Genomic DNA, 12,670 nt, shown 5'->3' with positions numbered 1-12,670 from the left:
CTGTGTGTGTGTGTGTGTGTGGGGCTCTGTGTGTGGGGCTCTGTGTGTGGGGCTCTGTGTGTGTGTGTGGGGCTCTGTGTGTGGGGCTCTGTGTGTGGGGCTCTGTGTGTGGGGCTCTGTGTCTGTGTGTGTGTGGGGCTGTGTGGGGCTCTGTGTGTGTGTGTGTGGGGCTCTGTGTGTGTGTGTGTGGGGCTCTGTGTGTGTGTGTGTGGGGCTCTGTGTGTGTGTGTGTGGGGCTCTGTGTGTGTGTGTGTGTGGGGCTCTGTGTGTGTGTGTGTGTGGGGCTCTGTGTGTGTGTGTGGGGCTCTGTGTGTGTGTGTGTGGGGCTCTGTGTGTGGGGCTCTGTGTGTGTGTGTGGCTCTGTGTGTGTGTGTGGCTCTGTGTGTGTGTGTGGCTCTGTGTGGGGGGCTCTGTGTGTGTGTGGGGGGCTCTGTGTGTGTGTGGGGGGCTCTGTGTGTGTGTGTGGGGGGCTCTGTGTGTGTGTGTGTGGGGCTCTGTGTGTGTGTGTGTGGGGGGCTCTGTGTGTGTGTGTGTGTGTGTGGGGCTCTGTGTGTGTGTGTGTGTGGGGCTCTGTGTGTGTGTGTGTGTGGGGCTCTGTGTGTGTGTGTGTGGGGGGCTCTGTGTGTGTGTGTGTGGGGGGCTCTGTGTGTGTGTGTGGGGGGCTCTGTGTGTGTGGGGGGCTCTGTGTGTGTGTGTCTGTGTGTGGGGGGCTGTGTGGGGGGCTCTGTGTGTGTGTGGGGGGCTCTGTGTGTGTGTGGGGGGCTCTGTGTGTGTGGGGGGCTCTGTGTGTGTGGGGGGCTGTGTGTGTGTGTGGCGCTGTGTGTGTGTGTGGGGCTGTGTGGCGCTGTGTGTGTGTGTGGCGCTGTGTGTGTGTGGGGCTGTGTGTGTGTGGGGCTCTGTGTGTGTGTGTGGGGCTCTGTGTGTGTGTGTGGGGCTCTGTGTGTGGGGCTCTGTGTGTGTGGGGCTCTGTGTGTGGGGCTCTGTGTGTGGGGCTCTGTGTGTGGGGCTCTGTGTGTGGGGCTCTGTGTGTGGGGCTCTGTGTGTGTGTGTGGGGCTCTGTGTGTGTGTGTGTGGGGGGCTCTGTGTGTGGGGCTCTGTGTGTGTGTGTGTGTGGCTCTGTGTGTGTGTGGGGGGCTCTGTGTGTGTGGGGGGCTCTGTGTGTGTGGGGGGGCTCTGTGTGTGTGTGGGGGGGCTCTGTGTGTGTGTGTGGGGCTCTGTGTGTGTGTGTGGGGCTCTGTGTGTGTGTGTGTGTGTGTGTGTGTGGGGCTCTGTGTGTGTGTGTGTGGGGCTCTGTGTGTGTGTGTGTGGGGCTCTGTGTGTGTGTGTGTGGGGCTCTGTGTGTGGGGCTCTGTGTGTGTGTGTGTGGCTCTGTGTGTGTGGGGCTGTGGCTCTGTGTGTGTGGGGCTGTGTGTGTGTGGGGCTCTGTGTGTGTGTGTGGGGGGCTCTGTGTGTGTGTGTGTGTGGGGCTCTGTGTGTGTGTGTGTGGGGCTCTGTGTGTGGGGCTCTGTGTGTGTGTGTGGCTCTGTGTGTGTGTCTGTGTGTGGGGGCTGTGTGGGGGGCTCTGTGTGTGTGTGTGGGGGGCTCTGTGTGTGTGTGTGTGTGGGGCTCTGTGTGTGTGTGTGGGGCTCTGTGTGTGGGGCTCTGTGTGTGGGGCTCTGTGTGTGTGTGTGGCTCTGTGTGTGTGTCTGTGTGTGGGGGCTGTGTGGGGGGCTCTGTGTGTGTGGGGGGGCTCTGTGTGTGTGGGGGGCTCTGTGTGTGTGGGGGGCTCTGTGTGTGTGGGGGGCACTGTGTGTGTGGGGGGCACTGTGTGTGTGGGGGGCACTGTGTGTGTGTGTGTGGCTCTGTGTGTGTGTGTGGCTCTGTGTGTGTGTGTGGCTCTGTGTGGCTCTGTGTGTGGGGGGCTCTGTGTGTGTGGGGCTCTGTGTGTGTGTGCAAATGCAATAGGTCTCACATTTGCGAGAGATTAAGCTATTGGCAATGTAAATGACAATGCCATTTATTTATCTGTTTTCTAAACCAACACATAAATAAAAATTTTGTCATTTACAATGCCAATAGCTCTAACTTTTGCAAAGGCAAGACCGTTGCATTGTAAATGCTTGTTAAATTCTGTGTTTGAAAATATTTTCCTGGTCAACCTTTCTGTGTGCCTCTGCCTGTTAGTGGATTGACTGTCTGGTTTGAGAGTGACAGGGGCTGGGGTGGCTCCAGGAGTCTGGGGGAGGCAGCACTAGGCTGAATAGACTTATATGCATTTGGAGTAGTGGGAGAAGTGGGAATAGGGCTGTGCCTGCCTTCCACAATGCTGGCTCCACCTCCTCTGGTGCATCTGAAGACCCTGGCCCACTTTCACAAAGGAAGAATTTTTGCACTGGCAGAGTGCACCCAGAACTGGTTTGAACTGGGTCCAGGACCCCTAACACATAGAGAACAAAGACATTTGGGTTATAAATGTGAGAGCTGAAACCCCTGTAAATCAGACTACTTCATGATCAAGAGGAACCTGTCTTCAAAGAAGACAGCTGAAGAGACTGAGGAGAAGTACTGCACTTGCTGTGTGCCTGGGGCTGGCCTACAGGTTGCTGTTTCTACTGAGGAGAGTACAAAGGGACTTTGTTGTGTGCTGTGTTCCCTGCTTGAAGAAAGACTTTGCTGTGTGCTGTGTCCATCTGAAGAAAAGTCTCCAAGGGCCTGAGAAGAGCTGGCCTCCTGTTTCTGAAGTCCCAGGAACAAAAGGACTTCACCCCCGGCTTCCCTGGCCTTCCTTGCTGGGAGTTCTGACCTGCCAGGAGGTGCCTGTAACTATGTGTGAGGCCCTTGCTGTTGGGAGCCTGAAGCGTGACGCAACGAGGGAGGAGCGTGTTGCCGCCGCAGCAGCCACCATCCCATCACTGAGAAAGCATGCTGCCGCTGTTCTCCGCCGCAGCAATAGAGAAGAGTGTTGCAGGGCCATCACATCGCTGAGGAAACGTGTCAACGCCGCTGCTGATTGCTGCCTCATCAACCGGAGAAGCGTGTCACAGGGCCTGTCGTGATTCAGGAAACCACTATCCAGTATCTGTATGTTGGATTTTTGTCGTTTTGGTCTTGTTTAGTTTAAATAAAGATATTTTATTTTTCTAAACTGGTGTGGGGTCCATTTGTGGTGTTTTCACTATGTTACTATGAGTGTTAGTACAAATACTTGCCTTTGGGATAAGCCTGTCTGCTCGTGCCAAGCTACCAAGGAGGTGAGCAGGGGTTATCTAAAGAGTGTATCCCCCTTACCCTGACTAGAAGCAAGGGTCCCTATTTGGTCAAAGGTACCTACCTCTGCCAACTAGAGACCCCCATTTCTAACATGGACACAATATGAAAACAAAAAGCAGAGCTAGGCGACACACAGAGTGCAAATGTGCACAAACACCACAAAAAAAGACAACACGCATACAAACGCAAGACACAGAAACATAACACATAGAGATAGTTGTACACCTACACACCAGTAGAGACACACCACAGATGCCCAAAACAACAAGAAGTCGGACACAAAAACTAGAGCACATACATACAGCACAGGCACACAAAATCTGCAAGCACAATCACACCATAGACACATAAATACACAAACAAAACACATACATGCACAGGCAAAGAATATAGGGGTACAAATCACAGATACGCAGACATAAATCACAGGCACACAGCCTAAACATTCAAATGCCCCAGACAAAAAACACACATATATAGTAGGAAGCGTGTAGAGCTACTGTTCTGTGCTTGACTTGCAGTCCAAGGAATCACTTTTGCTTTTCAAGTGCACCAGGATACCCTTGCGAGTGATACTGCGCTTTACTAATACACATAACATAACATGAGAGGCAAACACCTAAGATGGAGGTTGGTGGGAGTCAGCAAGACAGCCGTGTGAATGAGAGGGTTCCTTACGGGGTCCTTTGAAATGGTTCATGCTCTGGGGTGAGCGAGGGGAGACATAGGCCCCTTCAAATTGCAGGGACAGCCCTTGCACCCTTCCTGTTTCATTCTCTCCTGAGGGCTTAAACTCAACAGTTTGAGAGGTAGCTGAGTAAGGAAGCATCACAGCCCTAACCTTGGGTCTGTCCAACAAGCGTCCTCATCGCCACCTCTCCTCCCTGCTACGGATAAAGATTATGGCTTGTCCCGTCTGAGCAGAATACACAAAGGTCAGGCACAGACAATTCAAACTTGGTGCAAGTAACAAACAGAAAGCTTGAGTCATTGTGCCAGGATTTTTCATTGGCCAGTGTCATGGGTACCATGCCAAGACCTCCGAGCTCCAAGAATGTGGTCGTTGACTGTTAACTCCCATTTGCCAGGTTTGGGGACAGGAACCTGGAGGTTTGGCCTCCTGCTTGGAGCTGCTGCCTTGAACCACCTTGAGCGAAGAAGCCCACAGAATGCCACAGAGGAGTACCAGAGGTATCCATCCCTGCATGGAGGAAAAGCTGCCTAGAAGAGGGGAGCTGTGGAGAAAGAGCTGGACTTGGCCGACTGGAGCCACAGGAATGATCTCCACCACCAGGCTTTGTGGTGAGGCCTGATGACCATGCATCTCACTGCAAGGTGCCCGAAGCAAAGCAGCTCACTCCCGGAGTCTGTGCTTGCATGTGGCATTGTTTGTGACCATTACAGGCACGGTCCATGCAAAAATGCAGAAAGCACCGAGAGAAGTAAAGTGATTACAAACGACAGAAATGACTAAGAAGAGGCTGTGATGACTTGGAGTGTAGTTCAGTTCCTATATTCCCAATAGGTTCTGCGCATTGGTATAAATATATCCAACAGAATTGACGTAGGACTTAGGTCGACTAGGTCTCTATCGAATATATTAAACTTAATTGTGAGTGCCAGCTAGCTCAGAGGTCACTAGAAACGTTCTCGAATAAACAAGAAGGGATTCGTTTCTGACAACCGCATAAACATGACAACTTTGTTTCCTCAAGAATAAACGTATCTTCAGAGTCGTTGAAACAATTGATAGATATTTTACTCAGTCAATCGTGCATGCTTCATTTCATCAGAGTTGCAGAGTAACAGAGAGATGGGCGTTTTCAATAAAAGGTTTATTGAACAGTCTTCTTTCTTGTGCAGAGGAAACGAACTGCTACAATCGTAATACTGGCTGTAAAGTATAATGTGTACAGCGAGAAGAGTATTATAAAATAATACTGTAAAAGCATGGTATGGTTTCTAAGCCATAAAATACATAAATAATAAAGCGAAAAGTACTCAACTAGTGCTTTTAAAATACGCCTACCCCTAACCTATGTACCTAACCTAAGTCTAGTACGAGGGAAGAAGTAAGTATGGTGTAGCATAGGTTTAGTTTCTTTGCCAAGAATTTATCCAAGATTTCTCATAGGGTCTAATCAGCTACGTACCTTGGTTTAGAATGTAGGAGGTCTGGTATCTCTGTATCAGGACTCGATTTCCCAACACCCCGCAAGGGGAAATTGGAAACACTGGAGCTGGATTCTCAGCGAGAGAAAGGCAGCCTCTCTCTCAGTGCGTCAGCTGGAGGGTCGGCTACCTTCGGAACTTGCTGTAGCGAGCTGCGTCGGGCAAGTAGATAGTCGAGCTGCTCCGAACCACCATGGGTTTGCTAGGGCAAGTGTGGGTATATTTATACCTTGAAGGTGCCGAGTTTGACGTAAAGTCAGACTTAATAACGTCACCAAAGAACTCCAAGGGAATGGCAGTTCTTTGAAAACTCCATGAGTTCTTGGACAAATCAATATTCAAGCAAGGGGATGTCCCTGACTGCTGAAGCCGAGTTTTCCAAGAAATTGTTGTGGCTTTTCGGAACCAGTGGAAGTATTCATGCCTGTATTTGGACTGCATGGGCTATGTCTAAATATGGTTATGTTTTCTATGCCTATATAAGGGAAAGGGTATTTGTACCTATATAAGGGCATGAATCGGGGAAAATTACACTTGGGTCCTAAAAAGCTATACATCAGGAGGTGAAAAGGATTACCAACACTGTCAGTGCGTTTGTGCCCAGAAGAAGCAATGACTATAATAACTTGACACTGCAGAATATCACATCCACATTCAATGCTTGGCACTGCAGAAGATCATCACTGCCACAATCAGTGCTTGGCACTACAGAAGATCACCACCAAATTCAATGCTTGGTACTGCAGACGATCACATCACATTCAACCCTTGGCACTGCAGACGATCACATCACATTCAACCCTTGGCACTGCAGAGGATCACCACCACACTCAACACTTGGCACTGCAGAGAAACACCATCACATTCAACCCTTGGCACCACAGAAGATCACCACCACCACCACATTCAATGCTTGGCACTACAGAAGATCACCACCACATTCAACCCTTGGCACCTGCAGAAGATCACTACCACATTCAATGGTCGGCACTAGAGAAGATCAACATCACATTCAACCCTTGGTACTGGAGAAGATCACCACTACATTTAGTGCTTGGCACTGCAGAGGATCACCACCACATTCAATGCTTGGCACTTCAAAAGCAAAACAAGCATTACGAATGCATTAGGGCTCGGGTTTGTTTGAGTTAGAGATAACGGCATTGTAAATGGCAATGTGTTTTAGGCATGTGTTTTGGAGTGGAAACATGTGGTGTGTGTTGGAGATATGTGTGTTGGATTGGATTGTTATCAATGGTGGCATGCTGCACTTTAACGCAATATCTTTAAAAGGTAACGTGCAGCATAGTGCGATAGGTACAATATTAATTGGTGGATGCGTTATCAATTGGTGTGTGCATTGATGTGTGGTAGATGTGTGTGCCTGTAGGAATTGTGCAGTGATGGCTGTTGGTGTGTGTTTTTGGTGGAAGCGTGTAGTGGTGGCTTGAGGTGTGTATGACTGGTGGTAGCGTGCAGTAAGAGCTGTTAGTGAGTGTGGCTGTCAAGCGTACAGAGCTGGATGGTAATGCATGTGGTTGGTGAAAGGGTGCACTGACAGCTGTTGATGATTGTGCCAATTGAAAGAGTGGCTGGTGCACTGTCAGCTGTTGGTGTGTGTGTGTGTTTAGTGAAAGTTGCACTGACATTGTTTGTTGTGTGCGTGAGTGTTTAGCGGCACTGATGCATGGTCGTGTTTGTTTTTGGTGAAAGCGTACATTGATGGTTGTTGGTGTTTGTGCCTGGTGAAAGCATTCATTGACGGCTGGGGGTGTGTTGTTGTGTGTGTTGTTTTCTGTGTAGTGGTGAGTGTGTGGTGGTGAGTCTGTGGGGGTGAGCCTGGGGGGGTGAGTGTGTGGTGGTGAGTGTGTTGTGGTGAGTGGTGACGAGTGTGTGGTGTTGAGAGAGTGAGGTGTGTGGTTTGTGTGTGTGTTGTGTGTGTGGTGTATGTGTTTGTGGTGTGTGTATGGTGTGTGTGTATGTGGTATGTGTGTGTGGTGTATGTGGTGTTGTCTGCACACTCACACACTGCCCCTACACATTCACACACTGCTCACCCGCACACTCCCAATGTCACCCTGCATAGTCACACACTGTTTATCCTGCACTCTCATTCTGCACACTAACACAATGTGCACCTTGCACCCTGCCACACTGTCTCTGCAGTCACTCTGCACTCACTGTCACTTTACACTCACTCTGTACTCAGTCACTCTGTACTCAGTCACTCTGAATCTGCACTCTGAATCTGCACCCTGCACTCTGAACTCTGCACTCACAATCTGCACTCACAATCTGCACTCTGCACTCACAAATGCACTCTTCACTCACACTCTGCACTCTGAATCTGCACTCTGCACTCACAAATGCACTCTTCACTCACACTCTGCACTCTGAATCTACACTCTGCACTCACCACTCTGAATCTGCACTCTGAATCTGCACTCTGCACTCACACTCTGAATCTGCACTCTGCACTCTCAATCTGAATCTGCACTCACAATCTGCACTCTGCACTCTCAATCTGCACTCTGCACTCACAATCTGCACTCTGCACTACCAATCTGCACTCTGCACTACCAATCTGCACTCACAATCTGCACACTGCACTCTGAATCTGCACTCTGAATCTGCACTCAGGCTTGCTAATATATCGCCCCCCGGGCAGCGATGTGGCATTCAGGGAGGCACTCCCTGATGCCATTAGCTCGCTGGCCGTAGGATGTGCCAATTTTTCTATCTTGGGGGGGATCTGAATCTCCATTTTGATACTTTGACTCTGCCTGCTGTGAGTAGTATCGTGGCTGATCTTGAGGCTCCTCAATTGCTCCAATTGGTCTCGCATCGTACCCATGTAGGCGGACATATTCTGGACCCCTTCTTCTCAAATCTAGCAGAGGTAAGGGTTTCTTCCCCTTCTCCCATGGCCTGGCCAGATCACTTTTTGGTGACGATCCAGTGTCCATTGTCTGAGTCTCCTTTTAAGTCCACGACGCGCGTTGTCCTCAGACGTCGTTGGAATACATTAAAACTGGAGGATTTCCATCGTCTTCTATCTGAGGACCCGTTGGGCCCGGCGGAGATTGTGGAATCTGGTTACGACCGTTTTTGCGAATGGGTTACCAGAGCCCTTGATTCTCTTATTCCGATGACCGCGAGCAACTGTGGACTACGGGACCCTAGTCCTTGGTATGATGGATCTTTGCGTGCATTGAAAAGCTCTTGACGCGCGGAGAGAGAATGGCGGAAAACTTATGACATCAGTAAAAAAGCCATGTATTTGGCTACCGTCAAATCCCATCATCGCGCTGTCTGCAGAACCCGGGCGGCATTTTACGCTCTCGAATTTCGCAACAGCACTAACCCATCAAAAACCATTTTTAAAGCCCTCAAGGACCTTGTGGCTAAAAAGGCCTCTGCGAATGTCATTGGTTCCAATGCACATTGTGAAACTCTGGCGGCTTTCTTTTTGGAAAAGGTCCATACCATCTATAGAGCCTTTCCTACGGCCATGTCCTCTGGTGAAGGGTCTCATAGCCCTCCAAGGCAGGGTGTTTTAGACTCTTTCCCCTGCCTTACACCGGGAAGTTTTAAGACACTGGCCTATCAAGTTAAGTCGGGGTCTCCGGCAGACCCGTTAAAGCCGGCGGTGTTTAGAGACTCGGCATCTTCCAATCTTTTGCCAGTCTGCTCTTTGATTAACATCTCGCTTACATCTGGTTTGGTACCTCTTAAGTGGAAACAGGCAGTGGTAATGCCCATTCTGAAGAAGCCGTCTCTGGACACCAGCAAACCGGAGAACTATCGGCCGATATCGCTCCTTCCTTGGCCGGCTAAAGTCGCGGAGGCGCATGTTAATATTGCCCTCAGAGACCATCTCTCGCGCACTAACATTCTGGACGACACGCAGAATGGATTCCGAGCCGGCCACAGCTCGGAGACATCCCTCCTATTCATGGTGGAGCATCTACGTGCTGTGCTCGATGCGGGTCAAACTGCGGCGCTTGTTTTATTAGATCTGAGCGCCGCCTTTGACACCATCTCGCACGGGATTCTTCTGCAGCGCTTGGAGGAAGCGGGCGTGGTTGGCTCCGCTCTTCAGTGGTTCCGCTCTTTTCTTGCTGACCGATCTTTCTGCGTGGCCGTTCCGCCCCATCAGTCCAAATCACATCCCCTGGCCTTTGGGGTCCCTCAAGGATCCTCGCTGAGTCCCACGTTGTTCAATCTTTATGTGAGGCCGCTGGCTGAGGTCGTCAAGCAGTGGGGTATGACCATGGTGTCATATGCCGACGATACTCAGCTGGTGGTCACGATCAGCGGGGATTGAGGGCTGGAGGCCCCAAGATTTCAGGATGGACTACGGGCGGTTGCCAGCTGGATGACTTCCAACTGTCTCCAGCTGAACGCAAAAAAGACGGAAATTATGGTCTTCGGCAAACAAGCGGAACTCTGGGGCGATGTGTGGTGGCCCTCAGAGCTAGGTCCAACTCCTACTCCGGTCTCGGAAATAAAAAACTTAGGGGTGTGGTTAGATCCTACCCTTAGCTTTGTCTGCCACACTAAACGCACTGCTGCCTGCTGCTTTGGCCTCCTGCGCAGCATGAGACCTGTACTTAAATTTTTTGATGCCTCGACTAGGCAGCTCGTGGTACAGGCGACGGTGATGTCTCGGCTTGATTATGCCAGCTCCCTCTTGGTAGGGATAAACCAGGCCGAACTCACTCGTCTCCAACGCGTGCAAAATGCGGCCGCCAGAGCAGTCGTAGGCTTACCCAGGTTCTGTTCTGTTTCCAATACCTTGCGCTCGCTTCATTGGTTACCGATTAGGCAGAGGATCCAATTCAAAGTACCCTGTATGTCCCACAAGATCCTTAAAGGTTCCCCTGCACAGATTCTTCAGAATCTTTTGTCTCCCTATGTTCCATGCCGCTCACTACGCTCATCGGACCTTGAACTGGCAGTAGTTCCACGGTTCAAGCGTAGTCGGGCTGGGGGACGCTCATTTCGTGTACGTGCTGCAGTCCTGTGGAATGCCCTACCATTTGAAATACGTACCCTTGCTGATTTGCTCTCATTTCGCAGGGCTGTCAAGACTTTCCTGTTCCCCTAGCCTTCTTTTTCTCATCAGTCCACTCTTTTAAGCTTGTGTTATGTTGTTCCCTTGTCAGGCGCCGGGACGCTCCTTTGCTGGAGCAGCTGTGCGCTTAATAAATGCTCGTAACATAACATAACACTCTCAATCTGCACTCTCAATCTGCACTCTGCACTCTCAATCTGCACTCTGCACTCACAATCTGCACTCTGCCCTCACAATCTGCACTCTGCCCTCACAATCTGCACTCTGCCCATCTGCACTCTGCCCTCACAATCTGCACTCTGCCCTCACAATCTGCACTCTGCCCTCACAATCTGCACTCTGCCCTCACAATCTGCACTCTGCACTCTGAATCTGCACTCTGAATCTGCACTCTGAATCTGCACTCTCAATCTGCACTCTCAATCTGCACTCTGCACTCTCAACCTGCACTCTGCACTCTCAACCTGCACTCTCAACCTGCACTCTGCACTCACAATCTGCACTCTGCACTCACAATCTGCACTCTGCACTCACAATCTGCACTCTGCACTCACAATCTGCACTCTGCACTCACAATCTGTACACTGCACTCACAATCTGCACTCTGCACTAACAATCTGCACTCTGCACTACCAATCTGCACTCACAATCTGCACTTTGCACTCTGAATCTGCACTCACAATCTGCACTCTGCACTCTGAATCTGCACTCACAATCTACACTCTGCACTCTGAATCTGCACTCACAATCTGCACTCTGCACTCTGAATCTGCACTCTGAATCTGCACTCTGCACTCTCAATCTGCACTCTAAATCTGCAGTCTGCACTCACAATCTGCACTCTGCACTCTGAATCTGCACTCACAATCTGCACTCTGCACTCTGAAACTGCACTCTGAAACTGCACTCTGAAACTGCACTCTGAATCTGCACTCTGAATCTGCACTCTGAATCTGCACTCTGAATCTGCACTCTGAAACTGCACTCTGAAACTGCACTCTGAAACTGCACTCTGAAACTGCACTCTGAAACTGCACTCTGAAACTGCACTCTGAATCTGCACTCTGAATCTGCACTCTGCACTCTCAATCTGCACTCTCATTCTGTACTCTGCACTCACAATCTGCACTCTGCACTCACAATATGCACTCTGCACTACCAATCTGCACTCACAATCTGCACTCGGCACTACCAATCTGCACTGCCAATCTGCACTCTGCACTCACAATCTGCACTCTGCACTCACAATCTGCACTCTGCACTCACAATCTGCACTCTGCACTCTGAATCTGCACTCTGAATCTGCACTCTGAATCTGCACTCTGAATCTGCACTCTGAATCTGCACTCTGAATCTGCACTTTGCACTCTCAATCTGCGCTCTCAATCTGCACTCTGCACTCTCAATCTGCACTCTGCACTCACAATCTGCACTCTCAATCTGCACTCTGCACTCAAAATCTGCACTCTGCACTCACAATCTGCACTCTGCACTCACAATCTGCACTCTGCACTCACAATCTGCACTCTGCACTCACAATCTGCACTCTGCACTCACAATCTGCATTTACAATCTGCACTCTGCACTCTGAATCTGCAATCTGCACTCTGAATCTGCACTCTGAATCTGCAATCTGCACTCTGAATCTGCACTCTCAATCTGCACTCTGCACTCTGTATCTGCATGCACAATCTGCACTCTGCACCTGCACTCTGAATCTGCACTCTGCACCTGCACTCTGCACCTGCACTCTGAATCTGCACTCTGAATCTGCACTCTGAAACTGCACTCTGAAACTGCACTCTGAAACTGCACTCTGAAACTGCACTCTGAAACTGCACTCTGAAACTGCACTCTGAAACTGCACTCTGAACAGTGGCGGCTGGTGCTTTTTGAAAGTGGTGATGCAGAAAGGTTTGAGTTGAGTATAAAGTGCATGTGAGCAACCTTTCATCAAACAGTGGGGAGTGGTTGAAAAAAAAGGTACAAATAAACTCACAAAATCTAACTCATGCAGAGTGACACATCACTCAGCCTGCACCCACACAGACACATTGCTTCCCCACCTTCAATCACAGGCACACACTGCCTCACTCATCCTACACTCATATAAGAATCCCGCTCAACTTGCACTCACAAGGGCATACCATTCATCCAGTGCATTCACACAGT

The sequence above is a fragment of the Lissotriton vulgaris genome, unplaced genomic scaffold, assembly GCF_964263255.1.
Source record: "Lissotriton vulgaris unplaced genomic scaffold, aLisVul1.2 SCAFFOLD_3843, whole genome shotgun sequence".
Classification (NCBI taxonomy): Eukaryota; Metazoa; Chordata; class Amphibia; order Caudata; family Salamandridae; genus Lissotriton; species Lissotriton vulgaris.
Note: the sequence above shows the minus strand (reverse complement) of the source record.